A 14,009-nucleotide genomic window follows, 5' to 3' on the forward strand; every position below is an offset into this window, starting at 1 on the left:
CCTCCGCCATATCCTTCCTCGCTGGCAAATCAACGCCGACCCCTGCCTCCCTGCTTCCATGTGCTGTCGACTTGCCCCCTACTTCTACCCGCCGCCGGAGCCGCCCCTCTTCTTCCACCGTGCCACTGGTCCGCCTCCCTGCTCCTCCACCGGAGCACCACGCCCTTCTTCCACCGCGCTGCCCGCCCACCTCCCCGCTGCTTCCACCGTGCCACCGGCTCACCTCCCACTGCTCCCATCGGAGCACCGCCCCTTGCTTCCACCATGCCGCCGGCCAACCTCCCATCACCGCAGAAACCTCCCACAACAGCCTTCATGGCCACATCCATCGCCATCACCGGTGACCCACCCCACCGCCTCCCCGTGCCTCACCTTCTCCCTGGCTCCGGCCGTTGTCCCGCGCCCAACCTTGTCCCCTGGTTTCGGCCAGTGCCCAGCGCCCCACCTTCCCCCCGGCTCCGGCCGCCACCCCGTGCCCCACCCTGTGCCCCACCTCCCCCCCCCCCCCCCCCGGCTCCGGCCGCCACCCCGTGCCCCACCTTCTCCCATGGCAGCGGCCGCCGCCCCTCCCCCACCATCTCATGCCCCATGTGTCGTGCCCCATCCCCCATCCCCAGCGCGGCAACCCCCAGTTCTCCACCTGCCAGATCGTGATTGTCAGGACCCCGACTCAATGCCACATCGATCTAGCATGTAACACCTCATATCACTTTGCGGCCTCATGCACGGTATTCCCACGGGTGTCGCCCTACCTTTACCCGGGACCGTTTGCACCTTTTGGCACACGTATATGACATTGTCGCTAGCATCTATATGATAAGGAGCCCGGGCTGACATGGCTAGTCGTAAACCCAAAGTGGCACAAACTTACAGGGACAGGCATCCATGACCCAGCATCGAACGTGTCGGTCATCAGTGAGTGAATCCAGGCTGTAGCACTGGGCTAGCAGGACTCCGGTAAACCGGGCTGTAGCGGGCTAACAGGCCTCCGGTACTCAATGCGTGACATTTCCCCGAAGGGACAGACACAGGAACGAAGAAGGACACATTCCGGCCAGCCTAAGTGTTCCGGAGCAGTAGCAAGCTACCATTGGAAACACTAGGAGACATTTCCCGGTAAGAGAGGCTACTAAGGATAAACAACTAGATAGTCAGATCCCACACATACCAAGCATTTCAATAACATACACACAATATGCTCGATATGTGCAAACACAACATGGCATCACAACATGACTCTATGACTCAAGTATTTATTCATTAGGCTCCGAGGAGCGATATATTACAAACATAGGTCTCATGACCCAACATTCAGAGCATACAAGTCAAAGCACAAGAGGAAGCTATCATGTCTGAGTACAGACAACTATAAATGAAAAAGGCTGAGAAGCCTGACTATCTACCAGATACTGCCGAGGGCACAAGATCGTAGCTGAGGTAACAAGCTAAACGTCGAAGACCACGCGGAATTACTAGTGAGACTGTAGTCTCTCTGCAAAACATAAAATAGGCAAACGTGAGTACAAATGTACCCAGCAAGACTTACATCAGAACTAACTACATATGCATCATTATCAACAAAGGGATGGTGGGGTTTAACTGCAGCAAGCCAGCTTTGACTCGGTGGCTATCCTAAACTACGACTGCAAGCGACTCTTTTGAGGTGGCGCACACGAGTCCACATATTCACCATATCAATACACCACTATGGATCCGCTCCCGTCTCCCTACGAGAACGCCATCCATAGCACTCACGCTTATCTTGCGCATTTTAAAGTATCCACTTTCACTTGTCTATGAACTGATATAAGCAACCCAGAAGTCCTTTACCGCGGACACGGCTATTCGAATAGATGATGTTAACCCTGCAGGGGTGTACTTATTCACACACGCTCTCACCACTTACCGCCATTTACACGACATGTACTCGGCAACCTTCAAGCGGAAGCCCAACGTGGGTGTCGGCCACGGCCTGCCTAAACACTCAAGTCCCTAGTCCAGGTTTATCGCCTATTCGGGTTCCATCCATGAGGAGATCCGGCCGGAGTTTCGCTCACAGCCCCAAACGATGTGAACAGGGTTCCGTGACACCAAACGGGCGCCCGGTTTACCCGGCCACGTGCCTACCGCATCACAGCCCACCCCTACGGTCAGCGCTGCGCACGGCCTCCAGCATACTACAAACACCAGAAACTACTTGCAACTCCTGGACAGAGGACAAGGGTGATTAAGAAGCCGAGAGGGTCCATTGGTTTCGGGCCCAATGCATGGTAGTAGCTGAATCATGGATCACAAACACAAAACTCAGTTCCTGAGGACGGCTGCAATGAGACAACCCACCATGTACTCCTACATGGCCTCTCACCGCTACCTTTACCAAATCGTGTTCACACACTTAGCTCACACACAATAGGACATGTTCACACACCTCTGATTCATCCCCGATGAATCAGACCTGACTCAACTCTAAGCAGTAGCAGGCATGACAAACAAACATGAATGAGTAGGCACAACAGGGCTCAAACAACTCCTACTCATGCTAGTGGGTTTCATCTATTTACTGTGGCAATGACAGGTCATGCAAAGGATAAAGGGGTTCAGCTACCGCAGCAAGTAACAGTTGAATCGTTGTTGTCCTAATGCATTAAAAGAGAGCAGGAGCGAGAGAGTAGGATTGTATCGGAATGAACAAGGGGGTTTTGCTTGCCTGGCACTTCTGAAGATAACATTGAGTCTTCATCAGTGTCAACGATCACATCATCGGTATCACGTCTATCGAGAGGGGACAATACCGGCAACACAAAAGGGAATACAATCAATGCAATGCACAATATGATGCATGATCATGACATGGCTAAATGAATGTGTTTTGAGCTAATGCAACTAGCAACAGATTAAATGAAGTTGGTTTGAATACAAGATTCAAATTCAAACTCCATATGTGATTATTTAAATGCCCTTTATATGATTTGTGCTAAATAGCATCTATAAGTTGTTCTAACATGCATGAAAATGGTACAGATGGATTCCTTGAATTTTTCTGATAATTTTTCATATATAAATTATTTAATTTGGAGTTACGGTTGAATTACTATGAATTTTTGAAGTTTTGAACATTTTTTGGAATTTCCTGAATATTTAGAATTAAAATAATTCCAGAAAATGATTTAACTACGTCAGCCTGACGCCAGCATGACGTCAGCGAGTCAACGGCCAGGTCCAGGTCAAACCTGACGTGTGGGGTCCACACGTCAGTGACACAGGTTAGACAGGGGGGGTTACTTTAGTTTAATTAGAGATTAGGGGCACTAGGGCCCACATGTCAGTGGCTCTAGGCCTGGGTTAGCGGGGTGGTTAGGCCCTAATGACCGGCCACGTCAGCTCTCACCGGAGTTTAGCCGGCGACGACCACAGAGCACGGCGGGGGACGCCGGACTTGCGCTAGGGGCATCGGATCGACGCGCCAAGGGCACCAGGAGGTAGCCCGTGCCCGTGCGCATCTAGGGGGACCAACGGGAGGTGCGGGGGTGGCCGGGGTTCGCCGGAGTGGAGCCCGAGGCGGCGGCCGGAGCTCGGGGTTGGGGCGAGTTAGTGCTACGGTGCGCAAACGAGCGAGGTGAGCGGCTAGCGGGGTGCTACGCGGTGCGGGGAGCGAGTTAGGATGACAGGGTGACCAAATGGTCACCGGAGCTACGCCGGCGACGAGCTCAGGCGGCGGCGTGCTACGGCCAGCTATGAAATGGCGGCTACGGCGAGCGGCAAGCCACGGGGTTAGGGGCAAAACGTGCAGGAGCTCACGGTGGTTCGGATGGGGTAGATGACGAGCTCGGGGAAGCGGAGACGGCGGCGAATCGACGGTGAAGATCCTCGGCGGCCGGCGATGGAAACAGCGATGGTGGCAGCGTTGCAGCGTGTCCGGGACCTTGTGGCTCGGTGGGGAGAAAGAGGGGGTCGAGGCGGAGCCTTTGAGCGCATCGGCGAGGCTAGGGGGTGGCGGTGGCCGCGAGGGAGCTCGTCGGTGGCGGCGGCTCCATTCGGGCGAGTGAGAGAGAGGTCCAGGGGAGAGGATGAGGACGCGGGAGAGTGAGGGAGGGAGCCAGGGGCTGCGTGGCGATGCTAGAAGGGCCGTGGCGTCGCGGTGGAAGCAGGAGGTGGCCGGGGAAGCAGGAGGTGGCCGAGGCAGCGTCGGCGCCCGTCAGCCACGCGCGCTGCCTACTGGCGCGGGGAAGACGACAGGAGGAGGTGGGCTGGGCCGCGCTGGGCCGGTCCTGTTGGCCACCAGGTGGGCTGCGAGGTGAGCACCAGGTAAGTGCTCTGTTTTATATTTCTGTTCTGTTTTCTATTTTTTTTTTAAATTTGTTTTGCCACTGTTTTGAATTTAAAAATAATTCAAACAATGCCAAAAACTCCTCTGAATATTTTTATTTTGCTAGATGGACTTTTCCAAAAGCTCATAAAATATTTCACGGGTATTTGAAATTATATTCTAATTATATGAATATAATTCAAATTCAAATAGCTAATGATTTAAATTTAAAGTCCCAAGATTAAGTCCCTAAAAATGTTCAATATTTTGGTTGGGACCAGAACCCTTACCAAAAATTATCAAACATTTAAGAAGAGCATTTTGGAACAATGAATGAGATTTTAGGGTTTTTGCCCTTCTTTTATTTAAGTTTTTGAGGCTTCCAAATTTCCTCAGTTCAAGTTTCAAAAATTTAAACATGATGCAAACACTAGGCAGCACCAGAAGCTAGGGATGTGACAACTCACCCCCACTAAACAAGAATCTCGTCTCGAGATTCAAGCGTAGGGTAAGATGAAGGGGAAACGCAAACTAGTATAATCTTCATGATCCAGGGTGCACTTCATAAGAACGTTGATTCGACCACCATCATTGTCTTGATGTCTTGCTCCGAGAACTCCAACCAACATGACAACGAGAGGAGAAGGGAACTCTAGAAGGATCAATCTTCTCGAAGGTCGAACAACTCAGGATTAACTCTCGGAATGAGACATAGCAACATCTCTCGAGCTGAGAGACGAAGCACACATCCATAGGAATGGAGTGAAGCAGATGACGAAGGTTCACTAGGTAGACAACAATTTCACACTTAAAAAGGTGGTAAACGATTGTCAACGTAGCGAGGAGTTGAGTTGCCATGATACCATAATGATGCACCTTAGGGAAGGAGACTCGTAGAAATATCCCCTTAAGTGGCAAAAAGAATTACCTTTGATTCAAAGATCATTGAAACTCTTTAAACCAGTCTAAGACAATTCTCGAGCGATCGTTTGGAGGGGGTCGGTAGAATGGCATACTCGGACTTGGATGATGTGGACTACCTTGTTGAAGACAACGCAATGTATGATTTTTGCTTATCACCGGAAATGGAAGAGACCCATGGTAGAATGGCACATTGGCGGTGCAAGCTGGAAACAAAATGCAAATGCTGGGAATGGTTCTGGTAACTGGGGAAGAACCCAACAATAGAGAGTTAATTCACTGGTTGAAAAGGTCATAGCATTGCCGAGGAAACTGAGAGAAATCCCAGTTAGCGTCGATGATAACACCTAGCGTTTGAGCGTGCCCTCAAGAACTTGAGCATTTCCACAATCATCAAGGTTTTACCAATATCCGTGTCAAGGATCCTCGCAACACAACTTGCTACCATGATGGCTAATGATGGATGATGCAGATGCAAAGGAAGATAACACCTTCTCAGATTTCACCTTAGCGAGGCCAAGGAAATAAAAATCTGGATGATCGACCGAGAGACATTTAGCACTCCGCTTCTAATGTTCTCCTTGATGTGCTAGTGTAACCCATTCATAGATATGGTTTGATATCTAGAACATCAAGTAAAAAGGTCGGACTTCGGGATCTCAAAATCCATAGGGGCAACTAGGGAGTAAATCCTACGAAATCCCTATGGGGAGGTGGCCAACTTCCTCAATCAAGATATTATAATAACAGGTCTTCCGGCTAGGTGTGTTGGCCACGACATCCACTTTACCGATTTTCGAGGGACCGATATTATAGTTCTTGGGAAATGTTCCAAACCATCATATCTGCCTGAGATTCAGATCTGGTTGGTGTCAGGATATTCCAGACTCATCGAGTCTAGGAAGAAAAACGAAAGTTTGCAACACAAATCGATGAGATGACGTTGCGAGATTCTCGGGGATGAACTACGATAGCGAGCTCCAAACATGAGCTGGTTTTGCTACTAACATGTGAACACGTTGTCCCAGACAAGCATGGCCACGTAGTAGTCTTATAATCAAACACTACTGAGTTCGGGTGGGGAACCATAATCGAGGATATCGAAGTCTTTACGCAAGTCCATGGATTAGATCCCAAGCATAGACTTCTTTTCCTTGAACAAGTCAATCAGTGGCTTAGTGTGCTAGGGACACATATAGAATGAAGGTTGCAAGTCTCCAGACTACAGAATACTTCGCACGTGTGCATGACTGATTTGGGATGATTCCAAAGGAAACAAAACAATCTTTCTCAAATTCACAGCGGCAACTTTCACCAAATGCACGTGTATAAGAGGAAGTCACTCCTTTCATCAAACAAATACTTCATGAGCTAGCATGAAGAAAATGCTTTCAAAAGTTTCCAACACTAGCTTAATGTTCAACAACATCATGGAGGAGATAAGGATGTTGCCAATGGGCTCAACAACAATTCTTCCGGGTTTCCCTTTAAAAGGAATTCCATAGTTAAGTGAACAAGTGATAGCATTGGTCAGACCAGAAAGATATAATGGTGTATGCTCGAGGGATCAACCACGAGTAAGACAACATTACGAATATCGTTGGTTCTGGTCTGATTGGATGATAGCCCATACTCCAATCAAAGGTTAGATAAAAATGATAGGTCCAGCAACTGATCACAGGGACCAATCGATGAAGATATCATCTTTCGTCAACACATACTACAAAAGAATATCCCTTTGGAACGAACTAAGTCAGGCAAGCTTTTATCTTCCAACTCTCCAAGTTGTTGTCTAGCTTAACCAACTAGCTCAGGGATATCCAACACAGATTCTTGGAGAAGGATGGTTCACAAGAAACCAACTTCATCACGAGCTCAACACAGCGGTTAGGTGACAACCTGGTAATACTTCCGAGAAGATCTTCGGAAAATCACGAACCACCAATATGTTACTAAGCTCGAGAACAATCTTGCTTTTTGAGGAAAGACGATATGATCAATAGAGCGAAGATTTGAAATAATCCTAACTCATCGATCGAGGAGTGCACCGAGAACAAGGACTAGGTAGCATGATCAACCTTAGAATGATGATTCAAAACCAACACGCTAAGAATGAAATTATTGTCCATTAACTACCAAGCAACAAGGTTGCTAGGAGTATTGAATTCACACATCACGATTCACTTGTCGGCATTCCGGTTGCAACAACACGGGAACCGAGAAATGAATAATGATGGAGAGAAGTATCACTGTGTTAAGAGTTCATAGGATGGTGTGCAATTCCCATGACATTCTTGATATAAAGATGGTAATACTCCAAGGTAGAACAGAACAAAAGCTGGATTAGCAATTGGATCTGCGGAGCACAACTTCTTTGACCCAATCCTGGATATGGATGAGGTACTGGAGTTTGTTTCTGCTAGTCATTCCGGATAGAATGGCTTGACGGACCACAAGAATAATAGGCATCGATGAACGAATGCATGCATACTCTTGACTATCAAATGATAGACGAGGGTCAGAAGTCAACTAAGAGCGACAACTCAAAGAACATATAATTTTCTGAGTTGTGGATGCATAGATTAGTATGTCGAACCAAGTTCAACATGTTTCTTCCGGATAACCCATGCAGAGAGGTAGGACTGGCAGAGTCACGATTTATGAATGGAGAACTCCTCAAGAGTACTCTAATTGTGATCTATTGATCCAACAAACTACTGCCATAAGTGGTTCATAGTATTTGGAAGAAGGAAAATACCACGGACCTCGAAGACTATCGCAAAGTTACTAATATCCTAAAGGAACTAGCAAACACTATCAACATGAAGTAAGTAGAGTGAATCTCGGGTTCAAGAACCCAGGAATAGAATGCCTACTAACTAAATGGCATCACGGGATGCTTTCGATAATGACGGCCAGAATCATCACACTGGAAACACGGATCATAGCTAGACCACTAGATGATCCTCTAAGCACTTAGGGTCATAATAGGAACTCCAACATATATGTCAAGGCAATAAATTACCTCAACGCACCGGTTAGTGTGCTTATTCTGACCATAAGGGACATCGGAAACGGAAAGAAAGGATTTGCAAATGCATCAGACTATTTAGAAACCTGGAATGACTCGGACAGCATAACGGCTGTAAATGCTCAGAAAAGATTTGAGACATTCACAAAAATGGTGGCATAACCACTCAGAAGCACAATATCAAGGTTTCGAGATCATCAGTAACATACAGAAGTAGTAGGAACTGGACTGAGGCTTATGTCCAACAGTTCTATAGGTCTACGGATTAGTAACACGTGATCCTGATAGAAAGAAGAGAAAGCCTAGTTCCTTAACCCCGTAGAAAAGATAAGATGACTCAGATCAGAAGGGCATGAGGTATAAGGAGTAAAAAGAGCCTTACGTTCCATCCCACAATCAATTCCCTTACATAACTAAAGAATTTCTAGACTCAACTTCGACCAGTTTGGCTTGGTAATCCTACAGGCAGTCAAGCTCTGATACCAACGCTGTCAGGACCCCGACTCAATGCCACATCGATCTAGCATGTAACACCTCATATCACTTTGCGGCCTCACGCACGGTATTCCCACGGGTGTCGCCCTACCTTTACCCGGGACCGTTTGCGCCTTTTGGCACACGTATATGACAGTGTCGCTAGCATCTATATGATAAGGAGCCCGGGCTGACATGGCTAGTCGTAAACCCAAAGTGGCACAAACTTACAGGGACAAGCATCCATGACCCAGCATCGAACGTGTCGGTCATCAGCGAGTGAATCCAGGCTATAGCACTGGGCTAGCAGGACTCCGGTAAACCGGGCTGTAGCGGGCTAACAGGCCTCCGGTACTCAATGTGTGACATTTCCCCGAAGGGACAGACACGGGAATGAAGAAGGACACATGCCGGCCAGCCTAAGTGTTCTAGAGCAGTAGCAAGCTACCATTGGAAACACTAGGAGACATTTCCCGGTAAGAGAGGCTACTAAGGATAAACAACAAGATAGTCAGATCCCACACATACCAAGCATTTCAATAACATACACACAATATGCTCGATATGTGCAAACACAACATGGCATCACAACATGACTCTGTGACTCAAGTATTTATTCATTAGGCTCCGAGGAGCGAGATATTACAAACATAGGTCTCATGACCCAACATTCAGAGCATACAAGTCAAAGCACAAGCGGAAGCTATCATGTCTGAGTACAGACAACTATAAATGAAAAAGGCTGAGAAGCCTGACTATCTACCAGATACTACCGAGGGCACAAGATCGTAGCTGAGGTAACAAGCTAAACGTCGAAGACCATGCGGAATTACTAGTGAGACTGAAGTCTCTCTGCAAAACATAAAATAGGCAAACGTGAGTACAAGTGTACCCAACAAGACTTACATCAGAACTAACTACATATGCATCATTATCAACAAAGGGATGGTGGGGTTTAACTGCAGCAAGCCAGCTTTGACTCGGTGGCTATCCTAAACTACGACTGCAAGCGACTCTTTTGAGGTGGCGCACACGAGTCCACATATTCACCATATCAATACACCACTATGGATCCGCTCCCGTCTCCCTACGAGAACGCCATCCATAGCACTCACGCTTATCTTGCGCATTTTAAAGTATCCACTTTCACTTGTCTATGAACTGATATAAGCAACCCAGAAGTCCTTTACCGCGGACACGGCTATTCGAATAGATGATGTTAACCCTGCAGGGGTGTACTTCTTCACACACACTCTCACCACTTACCGCCGATTACACGACATGTACTCGGCGACCTTCAAGCGGAAGCCCAACGTGGGTGTCGGCCACGGCCTGCCTAAACACTCAAGTCCCTAGTCCAGGTTTATCGCCTATTCGGGTTCCATCCATGAGGAGATCCGGCCGGAGTTTCGCTCATAGCCCCAAACGATGTGAACAGGGTTCCGTGACACCAAACGGGCACCCGGTTTACCCGGCCATGTGCCTACCGCATCACAGCCCACCCCTACGGTCAGCGCTGCGCACGGCCTCCAGCATACTACAAACACCAGAAACTACTTGCAACTCCTGGACAGAGGACAAGGGTGATTAAGAAGCCGAGAGGGTCCATTGGTTTCGGGCCCAATGCATGGTAGTAGCTGAATCATGGATCACAAACACAGAACTCAGTTCCTGAGGACGGCTGCAATGAGACAACCCACCATGTACTCCTACATGGCCTCTCACCGCTACCTTTACCAAATCATGTTCACACACTTAGCTCACACACAGTACGACATGTTCACACACCTCTGATTCATCCCCGATGAATCAGACCTGACTCAACTCTAAGCAGTAGCAGGCATGACAAACAAACATGAATGAGTAGGCACAACAGGGCTCAAACAACTCCTACTCATGCTAGTGGGTTTCATCTATTTACTGTGGCAATGACAGGTCATGCAAAGGATAAAGGGGTTCAGCTACCGCAGCAAGTAACAGTTGAATCGTTGTTGTCCTAATGCATTAAAAGAGAGCAGGAGCGAGAGAGTAGGATTGTATCGGAATGAACAAGGGGGTTTTGCTTGCCTGGCACTTCTGAAGATAACATTGAGTCTTCATCAGTGTCAACGATCACATCATCGGTATCACGTCTATCGAGAGGGGACAATACCGGCAACACAAAAGGGAATATAATCAATGCAATGCACAATATGATGCATGATCATGACATGGCAAAATGAATGTGTTTTGAGCTAATGCAACTAGCAACAGATTAAATGAAGTTGGTTTGAATACAAGATTCAAATTCAAACTCCATATGTGATTATTTAAATGCCCTTTATATGATTTGTGCTAAACAGCATCTATAAGTTGTTCTAACATGCATGAAAATGGTACAGATGGATTCCTTGAATTTTTCTGATAATTTTTCATATATAAATTATTTAATTTGGAGTTACGGTTGAATTACTATGAATTTTTGAAGTTTTGAACATTTTTTGGAATTTCCTGAATATTTAGAATTAAAATAATTCCAGAAAATGATTTAACTGCGTCAGCCTGACGCCAGCATGACGTCAGCGAGTCAATGGCCAGGTCCAGGTCAAACCTGACGTGTGGGGTCCACACGTCAGTGACACAGGTTAGACAGGGGGGGTTAGTTTAGTTTAATTAGAGATTAGGGGAACTAGGGCCAACATGTCAGTGGCTCTAGGCCTGGGTTAGCGGGGTGGTTAGGCCCTAATGACCGGCCACGTCAGCTCTCGCCGGAGTTTAGCCGGCGACGACCACAGAGCACGGCGGGGGACGCCAGACTTGCGCTAGGGGCATCGGATCGACGCGCCAAGGGCACCAGGAGGTAGCCCGTGCCCATGCACAACTAGGGGGACCAACGGGAGGTGCGGGGGTGGCCGGGGTTCGCCGGAGTGGAGCCCGAGGCGGTGGCCGGAGCTCGGGGTTGGGGCGAGTTAGTGCTACGGTGCGCAAACGAGCGAGGTGAGCGGCTAGCGGGGCGCTATGCGGTGCGGGGAGCGAGTTAGGCATGCCAGGGTGACCAAATGGTCACCGGAGCTACGCCGGCGATGAGCTCAGGCGGCGGCGTGCTACGGCCAGCTATGAAATGGCGGCTACAGCGAGCGGCAAGCCACGGGGTTAGGGGCAAAACGTGCAGGAGCTCACGGTGGTTCGGATGGGGTAGATGACGAGCTCGGGGAAGCGGAGACGGCGGCGAATCGACGGTGAAGATCCTCGGCGGCCGGCGATGGAAACGGCGATGGTGGCGGCGTTGCAGCGTGTCCGGGACCTTGTGGCTCGGTGGGGAGAAAGAGGGGGTCGAGGCGGAGCCTTTGAGCGCATCGGCGAGGCTAGGGGGTGGCGGTGGCCGCGAGGGAGCTGGTCGATGGCGGCGGCTCCGTTCGGGCGAGTGAGAGAGAGGTCCAGGGGAGAGGATGAGGACGCGGGAGAGTGAGGGAGGGAGCCAGGGGCTGCGTGGCGATGCTAGAAGGGTCGTGGCGTCGCGGTGGAAGCAGGAGGTGGCCGGGGAAGCAGGAGGTGGCCGAGGCAGCGTCGGCGCCCGTCGGCACGCGCGCTGCCTACTGGCGCGGGGAAGACGACAGGAGGAGGTGGGCTGGGCCGCGCTGGGCCGGTCCTGTTGGCCACCAGGTGGGCTGCGAGGTGAGCACCAGGTAAGTGCTCTGTTTTATATTTCTGTTCTGTTTTCTATTTTTTTTTAAATTTGTTTTGCCACTGTTTTGAATTTAAAAATAATTCAAACAATGCCAAAAACTCCTGTGAATATTTTTATTTTGCTAGATGGACTTTTCCAAAAGCTCATAAAATATTTCAGGGGTATTTGAAATTATATTCTAATTATATGAATATAATTCAAATTCAAATAGCTAATGATTTAAATTTAAAGTCCCAAGATTAAGTCCCTAAAAATGTTCAATATTTTGGTTGGGACCAGAACCCTTGCCAAAAATTATCAAACATTTAAGAAGAGCATTTTGGAACAATGAATGAGATTTTAGGGTTTTTGCCCTTCTTTTATTTAAGTTTTTGAGGCTTCCAAATTTCCTCAGTTCAAGTTTCAAAAATTTAAACATGATGCAAACACTAGGCAGCACCAGAAGCTAGGGATGTGACAATGATGCCACCCATTCTTCATCCTCCTGACTTCTCCTAGCCATGGCGAGCGCCTCCTCCCTGCTCCAAGCTCGCTCCAGACTACGCAGAGCTGCCAACCCCCACCGCCTCGCGTGCAGTACAACCCCGCCCATGTTCGAGGTTCAAGGACCTTGTATATAGAAGGAAAGGAGATGTTTAGGTCGGCAGCTTCCTCATCACCATCCCGGTATGGTGCTTGTCCTGTGTCCATCCTCTGCCATTGATTTTACTAGCTAGCAGCAACATACCCTCCGCCTGCACTTTTTTTGGAAGTTCTAGAATTCTTAGAGATTCAGTCCAACTATATTGCTTCTGCGATTATGCGTACACAGAAAATCACACTGAAGATTGTTTTGTTCTCTGAACCTAAACACATTTGGTCTTTAAGCTTAAATATGTTTATTTCTCTGAACTTAAATAGGTTGGCTCTCTGAACATAAGTGTGTGCATTCTGTGTGTATTGAAGCATTACAAATATTCAGTTGTACTATTGGATTGGATGATCATAGTGACTGTTGAGCTTACTTTTCGGAGCAGGTCATGGCTTTTTTGTGGCACGCCTCCCACTGCTTCTCCTCGCTGGACTAGTCGACCTGCAAGAGATCAACTCAAACAAGAAGTACTCAAGGTGGACTTAAGCTGAACTAGTGACGGTCTTAGGAACTGCAAGTTCGAAACTGGTCAAGGTTCTTGGAAGCTAAAAAGATCGAACCTTGTAAATGACAGCAAGCTTTTTTGCCATTTGTTTCACTTACTGGAGCACTTTGCTAATGGGTATGGTCTAGTATAACATAAATGAATGAAAAGAGATGTTTCGTCCAACTAATTCGTTTTCTCTGTATTTTCAGTTCCGTGTACTATCTGATCAATTCTACCGTAGCTTCCAATAGCAGGAGAAAATAAAGCAAGTTCAAGTAAAATCTCAAATAAAAATTCAGCACAAGTTGAAGTCCAGGAATATACCTGAGGGAGTTCCGGACTAGGGGGTGTCCGGATAGCCGAACTATCATTATCGGCCGGACTCCAAGACTATGAAGATACAAGATTGAAGACTTCGTCCCGTGTCCGGATGGGACTTTCCTTGGCGTGGAAGGCAAGCTTGGCGATGCGGATATGTAGATCTCCTACCTT

This window comes from Triticum aestivum, chromosome 2B (assembly GCF_018294505.1).
Source record: "Triticum aestivum cultivar Chinese Spring chromosome 2B, IWGSC CS RefSeq v2.1, whole genome shotgun sequence".
Classification (NCBI taxonomy): Eukaryota; Viridiplantae; Streptophyta; class Magnoliopsida; order Poales; family Poaceae; genus Triticum; species Triticum aestivum.